Source organism: Notamacropus eugenii, chromosome 7 (genome assembly GCF_028372415.1).
Source record: "Notamacropus eugenii isolate mMacEug1 chromosome 7, mMacEug1.pri_v2, whole genome shotgun sequence".
NCBI classification, from domain to species: domain Eukaryota; kingdom Metazoa; phylum Chordata; class Mammalia; order Diprotodontia; family Macropodidae; genus Notamacropus; species Notamacropus eugenii.
In genome coordinates this window covers 41,857,181-41,871,762 of record NC_092878.1, presented here as the reverse complement: position 1 = coordinate 41,871,762, position 14,582 = coordinate 41,857,181, and the positions used below count along the sequence as shown (strand labels likewise).

At 31.6% G+C, this 14,582-nt stretch overlaps 1 protein-coding gene across 5 annotated transcripts in view; it reads left to right on the top strand.

Moving 5' to 3' along the window:
- Positions 1-14,582, top strand: part of NOVA1 (NOVA alternative splicing regulator 1) — a 166,031-nt gene that overhangs the window by 47,234 nt on the left and 104,215 nt on the right. Inside the window, exon 1 of one of the 5 annotated variants that reach the window (XM_072623107.1) lies at positions 3,819-3,920. The exons of the other annotated variants lie outside the window; for them this stretch is intronic. The gene's annotated coding sequence lies outside the window, so the exon portion shown is untranslated. Of the gene's footprint in view, positions 1-3,818; positions 3,921-14,582 lie in introns of those variants that run through there. 5 annotated transcript variants of the gene reach the window in all.

Genomic DNA, 14,582 nt, shown 5'->3' with positions numbered 1-14,582 from the left:
ATGTGTACACAGTGAGAAATATAAATGGCATGTGATATATATAAATGATGATGATGATGGTGGTGGTGGTGGTGGTGGTTGTGGTAGTGGTGATGGTGAGGATCCTCTCCTGCCTTTGCTATGAAAAATGGATTTTTTGGATAAAATGTCAGCTCCCCTTGAACTGAGTCCTTGTTGATGAGGCCTTTTTCTACTAACTCAAAATCTGGTTACTTTTGAATTACCTCCCTGGACTAGGCCTTTTAAAAAGAAGTCAGATTTGGACATAGAAACAGAGAGGGTCTTCACACAGACAGTGATTTATTTCTCAGGGGGGTAGTGAATGTCTTAATTACCTGTCTGTCCTAGTAACCATAACCCTAGGAATATCTGAACTTAGAGGAAGAAACAGAGCAGTAGAGAGTCAGGGATATAGTCACATGAATTTTTCAGAATCTTTGCTAGCTCTGAGCCCTTTGTGTATGAATCAGAGCCTAAACAAAGATAATATGCAAGTCTAGAAACTTCTTCTTGTCTCTAGGGAAGAGAGAGTCCTCCTAGGGAGGGAAAATGAGTGGTGTTGATTTTTTATCAGCTTGGGTAAGACTCTTTTGTGGATTGTGCTTCCTGAGCGTATAGACTATTTGTTTATTCATTGTATCCCCATCCCTTGGCATGTAGATGCCTGCTTCAATACTGCTTATATACTCATGTCTCCCCTCTCCTCAAAATTACCCTCCCTTGATCCACACATTCCCAATAAGTCTCATCCTATATCTTTCCTCTTTTTGGTGGCTAAGCTTTTTAAGAAGGCCATCTGCAATCAGTTCTTCCATTTCTTTTACTTTCACTCTTTTAACTTTTTGCAGTCTGATTTCCAGCCTCGTTATCACTGAAATTAATGTGCACCGGTCAATGATCTTATAATAGATACAGGAAGGAAAAAAATAAGAAAACTATAGCTACCTATAACATGAAGCTTTAGTCATTATACTTTTGTCTTTATTCTGATGGTCATCAAGTTCTATCATTTATTTCCATTTCAGTTCAGAATATCTCTTCATTATATATCTTCTCCTCTCAGTTGATTAGTCTATGTATTCAACTCTCTAAGCATAGATTATCCCATCTGCCCTCCCCGAATCTAGTATCCTCTCTCCCCATTTTCCCAAATAATATCCTTAATATCCTTCCTTAGCTTTTTAAGGCTCAACCTAACCTGTCCCCACCTTACCTATTTAATCTTCTTTCTTCTTCTTAACGTGTTCCTTCCGCTGTCCTAATACTGGTTATCTGTCAAGTCCATAGATAATGTCTTTGGTCACTTAATTTTTGTGTACATTGTTCCTATTGCCTAAAATGTCTTTTTAACTCTTTGCCTACACAAATATTGCTCATTATTCACAGCTCAAGCCAAGTTCTACCAATTCCATGAAGCCTCTCCTCACTATTCCAGTCCTCATTGAAATCCTTCATATACATATGATACACATTTTAGCAATTATATATACATATGTGTGTATATACATACACACACATACATACATATGAAATTAGGTGTTGTTTCATGTAGGCTCTTCTTATGTCAAATAATACTTTTTAAAGTCCTTGAAGACAAGGACTGTGTTAATTTTTTTTTTGTATCCCTTAGAATACGTGGCATAGTGCTAATTGGTCTTAATAACCATCATTAAAAACAATATAATAAGTATATTAATTAGAGAGTAAAATGATATAGGAAAAAACTGTCATTCAAAAAAGCAGAACAAAGTTAAATAACCAAAGGAAAAATGTTTATATTCTATTGACTTTTTCAGGTCCATTTGAAGTGCTTTGAAAAAAGAAAAGTGCGTTTTTTTTTTCATATAGTTATAGTGAATGTACATATCAATCACTTAATATTTATGAACTGCCTACTAAGTGCCAAGCTCAGTAAGTATTGTACCATTGATCTTACTTTGCACCATGTAATATGAACCTTTCCACATTTCCTTTCATGTTTATACTTTTTATAACATCATATATATTCTACCAAAAGAAGGTACAGAAAAGAGGCGATATTTTGTACTTACTTTTGTAGTACATGTTCATATAACTAATATGAAATAACTTAATGTAATAACAAATTTGAAATCAGATTTTTTTTTTTTTTACTACCTTGCTCTGTTCTAGGAAAGTGACTCTTCAAGTTGGTATCAATGTACCTAGTTGTGAACTGTGAACTCTAGCAATATATTTATAATAGGGTTCTCCAGTTATAATACTATGTTCATGATTGTTCCTTGTGTCATTGTATACAGGTATACTTAGTAGGGCCTGAGTAAGGTTTTTTCAGGGAACGCTGGTAAAATAGCAATATTTTGTCATTTGAGTTACACAGGAAAAGTCTTAGGTAAAGATGGAATTTCTTACAGCTAAAGTGCTGGTAACCTTTTAAGGTCGGTGTTCTGTATTTTTGTGGTGGAGAATGACAGTAATTCTGCTTATTGCACTTTTATTAGCCATCTTTTAATAAGATTTAACAAACTAAAATTTTATTTATTTCTCTACCTCTGCTTAAATGAATTTTTTAGTCATCTGCCTTAATCTTCATAAAGATGGTTTCCAAGGTGACAAGAGTTATATTAGATGTATGGGAGAATGTTTAGCCTGTGAATTTAGTTTGATTATAACATGATTAAAAAAAGGTGGTTGTGGTAATTACACAAATTAACACAAATTAAATTAACCAATAGACAAATACCTATTTAGAATGAGTATAGATACAGTTGTGTTTAAAGGTAGAAAAATGGAATAGATAGCATTTTGCATTCCTGTAAGTCATATCATATTTATATTTGACACATTTCCCTCTGACTTATCACAGAGAAGAAATGTAGGGAAGGTGAAATATTTATTTATGTAATGTAAGTGAAGCCATGCTGACAATTTTTCATAATAAATGATCCTAAGAGGACTTGATATTAATAATGAAGGTATATGTTTTTACCTTTGCCATGTTTAATTTCACTTTGTAAATTGGGTAAAATAATGGATTAGTTATTGGAATACTTTAAGAACTTCATAGAGACATTTTAAAATTGGTATATTATTTGTCACTTGTTCCTTGATATATTTTGATATTTAATGAGGTTTTGTGGAAAAGGTGCTTGCCTTCCAGTTACAAGACCTGAGTTTGAATTCTATCTTTGCCATTTATTAGCTGGATGACTGCTGATTAAGACAGTTTGGGGGGCTGGGAGCAGTTTCTTAGGAGACTGGACTAGGTAACCTCTAAGGTCCCTTCCAGCTCGAGATTTTATGAGCCCATCATACTATGAAGATAACCTCACAACATGTACCTTCTAAATGTGATATTTAACCTATTTTCATAATTTATTTTAGATTGTCATTTCAGAAAACTTCAAAATTGCAAAATATAATCAATATTCTTTATACATTCTATAGGTTATAGGAAATATTTTGCATGTTGTTAATATATACATACTTGGTTTTGCACTTTAAACTTTTATGTCTTTTAATATTACAATATCCTGTCACACTATGGAGTATAGTAACTATGCTTCCAACTGTTTTGTTTTTCCCCTCAATCATTCTTGACATTCAGAAATCTAGCGCAATATAGTTAGCCCATATGTGCAGGGTACTTGTGACTTTATGTTGTTTTCTGTTTCATGGTGGTCACAATTTTTAGACAGCTATTCTTGTTCTTAAATAATCCATTTATATAGTACTTTTCATCCCTGTATATATGTACAGGAATCACTTCACCCACCACCGAATTGCAGCCACTTCTGAGGTGGAACGCAGCAAGTGTTTAACAGCGCACTTTCCCCTAGGTGCTGACAGCTGCAGAAGAAATTGTACATGGTCCTGTACGGAAGGTATTTCTCCACTGTGCCATCTGCAGAGTGAAACTGACTAGGAGTGCTACATAGACTGTAAGTTTCTTGTGTACCCATCCTAGACTGGAAAACCCAATGTGACAGGGCTTTATACTGTAATTGGGAACTTTCCTTCAAAAACTAACTTTGATGACTCTCTTAAATTTAATGCTGATAACTCTGGCACCAAATTTTGCTAAAAGGTGACATAATCTGTGCTTGATAGCCTTTGGACTAACACATTTGGATGAATTCACCCCACAAATACATAGGAAATATACACTAAAATTTTTAAAACTTGAATCTAAAATGCTTTAATAAAAACTTTTTTACATCTTAAACAAATCACTGTGCTGGAATTATTTTCATATAACCAATGCCATGTTCTGTGAGCTTCTAGAGCCATATTCTTAAAATAGCTAATCACCCTAATATTTAAATGGGGACATCCTAACTAGTTTTGCTTGCAGTATTTTTTGCATTATAAAATACTTTAAGTCTGTTGGTTGTCCTTGTCAAATGAATAAAACAAAGCCAATTTTGATATAATGTTTGTTTTTTTTAAACATTGGGCTTGTACTTTTTTACCTTAATGAAACAAACTATAAGGGGAAATCCCAGTAAATATGGGAAATTTATGTATTGTGTATTTAGTCTACCCCTGCCACCAAATTTGCTCCTTTCTTTTTGCCTTTTGTAAAAGCAAATTCACAACAATGACTTGTGTTATAGTTTGTCATGTTGTTTCCTTGTTTACTTGTATATGTTATAGAAATGTTATATATTAGTGACTGTTAATATCCATCTTTACAGTTCATTTTTCTACCATTCATTGGTTTGTAATTTTATATATTAGGTGATTAGTATAATTTATCAAATTTTAAAAGTTCTGTGTGTTCCTACATTTCTCTGTGAGAAGATGCTAAGGTAACTGTGTATAGAAAAAAAAAGACCCTTAAGTTATGTATAATTGAATGTTTTAAGAATAGTTGAATGTAAGAATATATAAGTTAAAGTTGATACTTGAAAACACCAGTATTTGGATAGCTAGTATTTAAGTGAATGCAGATTATGATTAAAATCTGCCTCATTTACAGTTATTCTCCAAAAACGTACCACATGATCTTAAATCTGCTTCACATTAAGCATCCACATTCTTTTGAATACAAGTGCATTGCACTCATTATTCTTATAAAGCAGATGACTGTAGTCTTTGCATATTATCTATGTTATATGTCCAATAATGATTATTTGGAGTTATAAAAGGGATCTATGATCCTGCTGAGATGTTTTCTGTATATCACTTTAACTTTGGTAGTAAGGTTTCTCTAATGAGTCCTTTGCAAAATAAAAGCTTCTGAGTGCAGGAAGTGTATAATTAATATTCTTAACTGTGTTCAGTCCAATCCAGTAAATATTTATTAAACACTATACATTGTGCTAAGCAAAATGCTGGGATGCAGTTAATAAAAAAGACAGTCCCTGCCCTCAATGAGCTTACAATGCAAAAACAATTAGAAAAAAGGAAATTACTCCTGCAATTTAAGAAGAATTTTAATCTGGGCTATTGTCTAGATTAGTTACATTTTTCTCTTAACTGGACCTGTGATTTCATCAAGGAAACTCCCAGTGATGAAACTCCTCATTGCAGATTGGCAACTGATCTACAGCTTTTATTCTTAGAGAATTTCCTCCTTTAGGTAATACCAGGATTTTTATTTTGTGTATGTGTCTGTATATACATCGATATATACGTAAATTGTTTATTTATATCTATTGATGTGTGTATTCATTTGTTTGTATTACATATGTGTACACAAACATACATCGAGAATCCAAAAAGTCTTAATTCATTTTAAAGTTTTAATAGCTTAAAATTGTAGTGTTTTGGGGATAATCTGTATCCATCTCTCCATGTTTGTATACAGATAATTATATAGAGACATATACATTTGCATGCGTATCTACACACACATATATATGTACCCTTTGCATATACAAATCCAAAGAATATATATACATATATATACGTATTCATATATATGTATATATTCAGCATTTAGAAGCCATTGCTTTAAGAATATTACAGTTTAATAGGTTCTTGGGGCTTTTGTGACACATGGTAAGTTAGCAAATATACATAGTTCTTGATGAAGAAATATGCAAGAAGCCATCTGTGTAACTAATTAGGTAAAACCTTATCTCTATCTGTCTAGGGTTAATTTTAATTAAGCTTTTCAAATAATGTTAAGGTTTTCATTTTCACTCTTGTTTATCTGAATTATTCTTAGCAGGAATAAAATGAATATAGTAACAAAAGAAAAGCCCCCAAATCTCTAGTGTCAGCCATTTCTTAATTGACCATTTTCTTTTGGAATGTCTCTCTTTGCGTATCTGGAGTGGTGATATGGTACACTATTCACTTAGTTATTTTGATACTCAGAGAGATTAAATTGAAAATGATTGGGACAACATAAAACAAGTATAGAACTAAACATGGCACTTTGTTTTCCTTACATATATATTTTTTCTCTGTTTTAATTGTTTACACACATACATATACACTATTCAATTTGAAAAGAACTCACACATAAGTTGTGTTTATTTTTAGCTGTAATGATCTAAAAGGAGCCAATTTTTCATTGTATACTTTACAAACAAATATTAAGATTCCCTAAAGTAACTGAAGGAATGTGTGAAATTGACACAATTTTATAGATTACTAGTCAGAGTTGATTTTTTTCTGTATAAAAGCATTTTCTAATTTGGGTGAATCTTAATATATATAGTTTCAGTTCATTGTTCCTTGCCAGTAAGGACAGTATCATATATTGTATCTGTAGCTCCTGTGCTGACCACAGTGCCTCACTGACAGGGTTGGGGAACTTGCAGTCTCGAGGTCACACATGGCCCACTGGAGTTCAGGGGGCCTTCTCAATTCAGAGGGCTACGGTTCAGGACTTAGAGGGCCACATGTGACCTCAAGGCTGCAGCTTCCTACCCCTGACCTTAATACAATGGGCATTTACTAAATATCTGTTGATTAATTGGAAGCTTCCTTTTTTCAAGACACTACTTTTTAAAGGGATTGTTTTTAAAAAGATTAATTTTGGAGACACATGAATAAATTGAATGATACTTTGGTTTTCTTTATTTCAGTTAATTGAGGTAGACAACTGAAGTCAAGGAAGTTGGTCACTTCTAAGATATTAAGTTAATTATGTCTGTGAGTGAGGGTTTTTTTTTTTAGTGCTGTTTCAGAATGATGAACGCTTTTATTCAAAACTACATATTTCTGTCATTTTATTTTACTAAACACATGCATATATTTATTTAGGTAATTTTTCTTCAGCAGTACTTCAAAAAATAAGTAATCTTTGTGAATATTAAACTCAGTAATTAATCCAAAATTTGTTATTTTATCTAAAAATTAGCTAATAGAATATTTTAACCTTACTTAATAGGGAGAAAGTTAGAAATTAAGTTACATATTTTAAAAAAAAAGTTCTTTTTAAACTTGGAGAAGAAATTAGTTATCCAAGCCCACAAAGCTAGCCAGAGGCAGAGGGTGGATGAAAACCTGTTTCAAGACTTTAGCATTTCTCTTTCCATTGCAACATATGGTTTTCAGATACTAGAATATCTGAATTCATTCAAATATTTTTGAGCAAATATTCATATTTGTAAAGTCTTGAGGGGGTAGATTCACATAAATTTGAGCAAGATTTGGCACTTCCTCATGTGAAGCTTATAAATTAATTGAAAAGATTTAGATTGAAAAGTCATAGACAAATTATCTAAACAAATTATTTATGAATGCCTACTTTCTCATAACTAAAGAGCAAGGACCAAGCTAGAATATAAAAATATATTTAAAATATAGTTCTACTTTGCAAATGCATTTGAAAAATAGTGTGTAATTCACTGTTTATAATGCCAAAATATTTTACTTTCTGTATTGGCACCCTTTTCTTAATGCAGTGGAAGCATTTCTGAAAGATTTCAGGTAAATATTCATGTACCTCATATTTTTAACCATTACATAGGGTATCTATTACTTAGAGAATGGTTTCCCCAATGGTTCTTTTTAAATATAACTTTCAGATTTCCATATATATCCAGTTTTCTAATTCAGAGTTTGTAAATTATTTTTCAACCCGCAATGAAAAAATTATACTTTATTACTTCAGAAGATCTATAATGATATCAATATGGGCACTCCTTGCACTGATCTTGAAAAGCCCCTGTGATACCTTAGTGAATAAACTGTGTATTAGTCTCTGTGACAAATTTCTATACCATGCCAAAGTATCACAGAGCTTGTGCTATTTTAGTATACCTGCTAAGTACCTCGATCATCTTTATGCTGTAATGAAGCATTAGTCTTAGAGGTTGAATAGAAATATCTATTCAAAATATATTTAATTTTTTTTCCTTCACAATACATAGTTCACATAGAAAATAAGTTTGTTGCAGAATTTTTGTCTCTAGATTTTAACCAGGTCAATGACATCAATTCTTTTGAAACCTTATGAACAAATATTCATATTTTGAATAATTTATGCTTAGAATTGAAATTTGTATTAGTTACTTTGGAAGGATAATAGCTAAATATCCAGGTCTTAGTTCAGGCATCATCTTCAGTCATTAAGGATTGAAGCTGTATTAGGTATTAGTGGTGATGATAATATAAATTGTTGTATTACAAAACATTTCTTAAGAAGGCCTCCATTTTATAACCCAGTATTGAGGTTTCTGGGTCAAAGACTATGCATAATTTATTCATATTATTTCCAAAATTCTAAGTCAGTTGAAGACAACAAGCATTTAAGTGCCACTATGTGCCAGGCACTATTAATTGCTCTGTATTGTTTTCTAGAACGATTGAACTAATTCACAGATGTGCCATTAGTATATTAGTGTGCCTGTATTCCCACAGACCTCTGAACAATGACCAATTTTGTTCTTATCATCTTTGTCAATGTTTCAAGATGTTTGTCATGAGAAGTTATGATCTATATAACCAAGATAACTTCATTAATTTTAGTATTAACAATAAATTGCATGCAGAAAAACATTCTATACTTTAGCAACCTAATAATTCTATGAATCACATTTTTGGTATTAATATGATTTCAGTTAGGAGTTTAGCAGAGAAAGCTGTTGAGTCATTTCAGTCATGTCCAACTTTCCATGATGCCATTTGGGTTTTTCTTGGCAAAGATACTAGAGTGTTTGCTATTTTCTTCTCCAGCTCATTTTAAAAATGAGGCGAGGCAGACAGTTAAATGACTTGTCCAGGGTCATACAGCTAGTAAGGCCAGATTTGAGCTCAGATTTTCCTCACTTCAGGCTGAGCTCTTTATCCACTTTATTCACTGTACCACTTATTATCTGGAAGATAATTTATCTAAGAAACTAACTGCCCCGTGTTTTAGGTTGTTACCATTCTTTCTGATTAGAGGGAAAAGCTTGTTTCTGTAGGTTTTTTATGCAAAGCATGGTGATTGACATACAGAATTCCTAAAAGTCTTTAAGCTATTAAAGCTTAAAACTCCACTAAGACTAAAACATCCTGTTTTAAATCACTGCCCCTTAACTTTTAGTAAGGAAGCTAAGAAAAGGTGAAGTCGTCACAATAAGACAATTAGCCTGGGAACAATTTGGTTGCTATTCCCATTCCTTTCCACAGTGTTTGCTTTTAATTGAATTTTAAAACTATTAATTTTTATTTTAATGCATGGGAATTGATAGCTTTAAAAAAAAACTAAGTTTAATTGATTCTTTTTTCGTTCTTAACATGTCATTTTTGGAGGTATTACTTCTACTCTCAGAACCTGTCATTGAATCTTTTCTTATAACAAAGAACAATTCAGCAAAACAACTGATGCAGTGACCTTGTGTGAGAGAGCAGTCATCTTCCTTCCTCAGCGGAAAGAGAAAGAATAAAAACACGGTTGGCTTTCAGTTATTTAGCATCTGATTTCCATTTAGTTGTCTTTTCACTTACATTTCATTCATTTGTGTATTGTTGCTTCACTTCTGTTTTTTCTTTCTTAGTTTATGTAAATCTTCACATTTTTCCCTGAATTTCTCAGCCTCTTTTTTGAATTTTTTCTTGTTTGCATCACTTAGATTTCTAAATTTATTACTACTTCTTCTCTACCCAGCAAAATATCTTTTCAAATACAGAATTTTTGACTGAAGAAGAAAAAATAATTAAATGAAATTATTCAGCACATCAACTACATTGTTCCATATCTTTACTTTTCTACTTTTGCAAAGAAGAGAATGTGGTGCTTTCTCTTCAGCTCTTCCTCAAGGCCAAGCTTTCTCATTATGATTGTTCAATACTCAGTTTTATTTTATTCAATTTCCATCTATATTATTTAGTCATTTTGTATTTTGTTTTCCTGGTTCTGCTTACTTTTACTCTTCCATCAGTTCACTTAAGCCTTCCCATGGTTTTCTGAATTCTTTGTATTTGTTATTTCTTCCCCCAAAATAATTTTCTATTAAGTTTCAATAGCATAGTTTGTTTAATCATACTGTCATCCAAGGGTAGACACTTTGTTTCCACTTATTTATTATCACAGATAGTGCTGATATAAATATATTAGACCATTGTTTCCATCTTTGACCCTCCATAGGGTGTGGCCAGGATTTCTGGGTCAAAAGATAATCACAAAAGATAATCAATTTCTTATGTAATTCCAAATTGTTTTCCAGAATCAGTTCATGGTTCAGCGATGTATTTTGTGTTCCTGTGTTCCTATATTCCTTCTGACAGTGACTCTTTCCTTTTAGTTTTTTTTTTGTTATTTTTGACAATTTCCAGAGTGTGAAGTATTTATTTTACGTTTTTATTATTGTAGAATTGTCTTAATTTGAAGCATGTTTTTTTGTGGATGTTAATATTTTGCATTCTGTCTTTCAAAAACTGTTGTCCTTTGGTCCTTTGACCACTTATTTACTGAGGAATGGCTCTTAGTCTTTTTATTTGCCTTTATCCCCTCTATAAGTTATAAGTAACGTTTATTGTAAAGATTTTTCCCACTTCACATTGTTTCATTCTTTCTGCGTAATTTAGTTTTCGTAAAATCTGTGAGAGTGCCAAATGCATATTGACTCAGTTCTTTTAATCTTCTGTTCTTTTTTTTAAACACTGCTTTTGTTAGTTCATAATTCTTCCTGAATTCATATCAATGCAACTCTTTAACTGTCAGTGTTTAACATGACCAGATTCCACATTCATCTTAGCATACTTAAAACAACCAAAAAGCCTAATGAATTGTTTCTTGGCAACCAAGATGCTATTTCCATGAAACATGTTTCCATTTGTCCTTTTGATCACCTGAAATATGCCTCAATCACTGAGTGCAGTATTCATTTTTCATCATTCTTCAATAGAAGGCTTTTCATATTTTTATTTTATTAGAGTTTTTGACAAAAAAGGGTGAACTTTCATTAATTTGTAATTACAACCAGCAAATAACAATTGGTACAAATAAATGAAAACTAGGTATTAAAGAGTCTAATTACCTTTATCAGCTTTATAAATGAAGGTAATTGAAATTAAATTAGCTTCCTTTCAAATCTAAAACTTTTTTCTTTTAGAAAATGGTTTCGTTTAAATGGGAATAACATTTATCCTAGAAAGAGTAGAGAAATACATTTCTCTCTAAATAAGATTGATCAAGACTCAGAGAAAAGGTGTTTTGCATTAAAAATTCTCAGTACTCTTTCCATTACTATATAACTATTAATATGTTCACTCTGGTTAAAAAGAATAAAAATATACTTTGATTATTTTTTTCCAGGTTTACAGTTGATTTTAATCTGTTGGAATTTAAAATCTCAGGGAATTTGAAGAATGGATAGTCTGATGTCCTTTTAAGTTAAATGAAGTGGTAGATTATGACTGCATAGCCCAAGATGATTGGAATGTCAGGAAATGTAGCTTCTAAATTGATAACGTAGTAGAACTTATATGCATTTATGTTTCTAATTCATAGACTATCGCAGCAGCAGTTTGCATAAGATTGGAAGCCTTGACATTATCTCCTAGCAGTTCTCAATTAAGATGACGTTTTAGTATTAAAAAAAGACAATTTCTTCCTGTTTCATTTATTCCAGCGTTTCTTACATGATCCAGATACCTGATTTGTTGCATTTATTATGAAATGGTGAACAGTTCTTACTCTTCATACATATGAAAGTATGGCAGGCCTCCTGTCTCAGAATGAGCTGATGTTTCACTCTTCATTAGTTGCACTGCTATGATTGACTTCATAGTAGTTCACTCTTTTCTCATGTCTGCGGTAGAGCAAATTCTACCTCTCTAGTGAGAATCTGGGAAACCAAATTACACAAGTGTTTGAATGGTACAATTGTCGGACGGGAAAACTAAGTTCTTTGAGGGTTTTTTTTTTTTAAATCCCTTTAATCCCTATTAGGTGCTTTAGTTTTCAGTCCATCGTGAGAGGGATTAAACTGAGAGAAAGTTACCAATTAAACTAATAGAAGTTCCCTATAGTATTTTTTTTTTTTAAGTAAAGGACAGACATGGCATTTTTACACAGGTAGTATTTATCCTGCAAAGTACTTATAGCATAAAGGATAAATTTTTGTTTAAAGACATTCTTATTTTGGTAGAAGGGGAGGGAGGGGAGGACACAAAGAATTAGAAGTTTTAATGAAATTTGATAGCTTAATCCCTGATCTTCCTCTGCTTTGTATTTAGATTAGTGGCTTCCTAGTTGTGGTATGAGGATCCTAAAGAGTTATTGTAATGAGTTTTTAAAACCATATGCATATCAGGCATTAACATTTTCATTTTGATTTAACTTCAATAAACTATGCAGTTTCTTAATATAATAAATATTACTCATGTCTTTTATAAACCAATGTTTCACATACATTCTGTGACCATACTACTGATATTATTTACTAGGTTATTACCTCTTACTACTACAATAAAATTGGGGTGTTTGTGTATGTATTTGTATGAGTAGTATAGTATATAGAGTTAAACAAAACATAATATGTATTACTATTTTTCAAATTTGTGCATATATCTTTGTTATTAATACAGTACAAATTCATTTTAAAAAGTTACCAATGTCATAATACCATTTTGTTATCATATCTCTCAATAGACACAAATACTGTTTGTATCTTGTGCAGGTATGTATATGTATGTGTGTATATACATATATATATATGCACGCAAATACATATACGTGTTGGTTTTTTTTTAAATTTAAAAAGAGTTCACTGGTGTTGGAAAAAATTGGAAGCCATCAACTTAGATTTTATTCTAGGTATACCGGTTTCCAAAAGACCTCCTTAGGATGATAATAGAAAAGAGCAAAGGATTTGGTTAACTGTTAATATCCATAGAGATTTGGGGTTGGATAGGAATAGGAAAGATTAGTCAATTTTGGGTTGGATAGGGATGGAAAAGATTAGCCAAAGGTTAGCCAAAATAAAAAAAAAAATTAAACTTCTAAAACATTTATGTGGATAAAATGTCTTTAAAGAGCCAATTTATTTTTCACTTTTGCCTTGCAGAAACTTAAAAAAGTGTTTGTACTTTATTCTATTCATTTACAAAGAAGACTGAGAGCTGGACAGGATAGGATTTTTCTTCCTAAATTTTTAAAATTATCCTTAAATTTGTGTGACAATAGATATATAATATATACGCATATATTATATTTGCTTATATTATAAGTAATATAAGCAAAACATTAGTAAATAGATTTGATTTCTAGGTTTGTAGCCCTGCGTTTTTCTCAGAAAGGAATTAATTAAAATTATATATTTTTATGTACTTAGTGATTAAGCACTCTTGAGTTGTAAAAATCTGTTATTGGTTAATTTAGGCTTGAAAAGCAAAGAAGTTTTGTATAAAATTAATATGCATAATATTCAGTAACATGGTTAGCAATTAGTTTTTATCAGATTATATATATTTTAAGTTACAAGAATAATTCCAAGGTAATTAAAAACTAATTTAAATTTGTGTTTATCACCTTCCTGATACCAGTAGTATTACTTAAAAAGTTAACTGCCTTTGACACAGTTATGAATATTTAATATTCTTCCCAGAATTACATTAAAAAGTATTTAGACAATAAACTTTAAGTTGCATTAAATATTGAGTTACCTCAGTGCTCCCTCCATGGTGTGTGTGTGTGTGTGTGTGTGTGTGTGTGTCTGTGTGTGTCTGTGTGTGTGTGTGTGTATGTATATGTGTGTGTGTGTGTGTGTGTGTGTGTGTGTGTACTGAATATAAATTAATCTCTATAAAAGGAATGAATTTTTATAGAGTATATACTGCACTACTCATAAGAATCTGATTCACTTAAACAGTTATCTTGCTGATCAATAACACTTCTGAGAAGTTAACTTTATTATTCCAGTTAAATCCCGGAGACAGAGTGAATTGGTAAGGATCAAACAAATGGTTAAAGGAAGTGAGAATGAGACTTGCATATCCAGGACTCTGATTAATTTTCTTTGGTTTCCATTTCTTCAAAAATGTAAATTAGCAAGTCATATCTCAACCTGATTTTAATTTAGTTCCACTGGAACCTGAAAGTTCTGGAGCCTACACATTTTGTAAATTATTTTCTGACTTTTTCTACATTATTGTCATTGAACATAGTACTTTTACATGTAATTGTATATTCTATTATGGCATCTGCTTATATA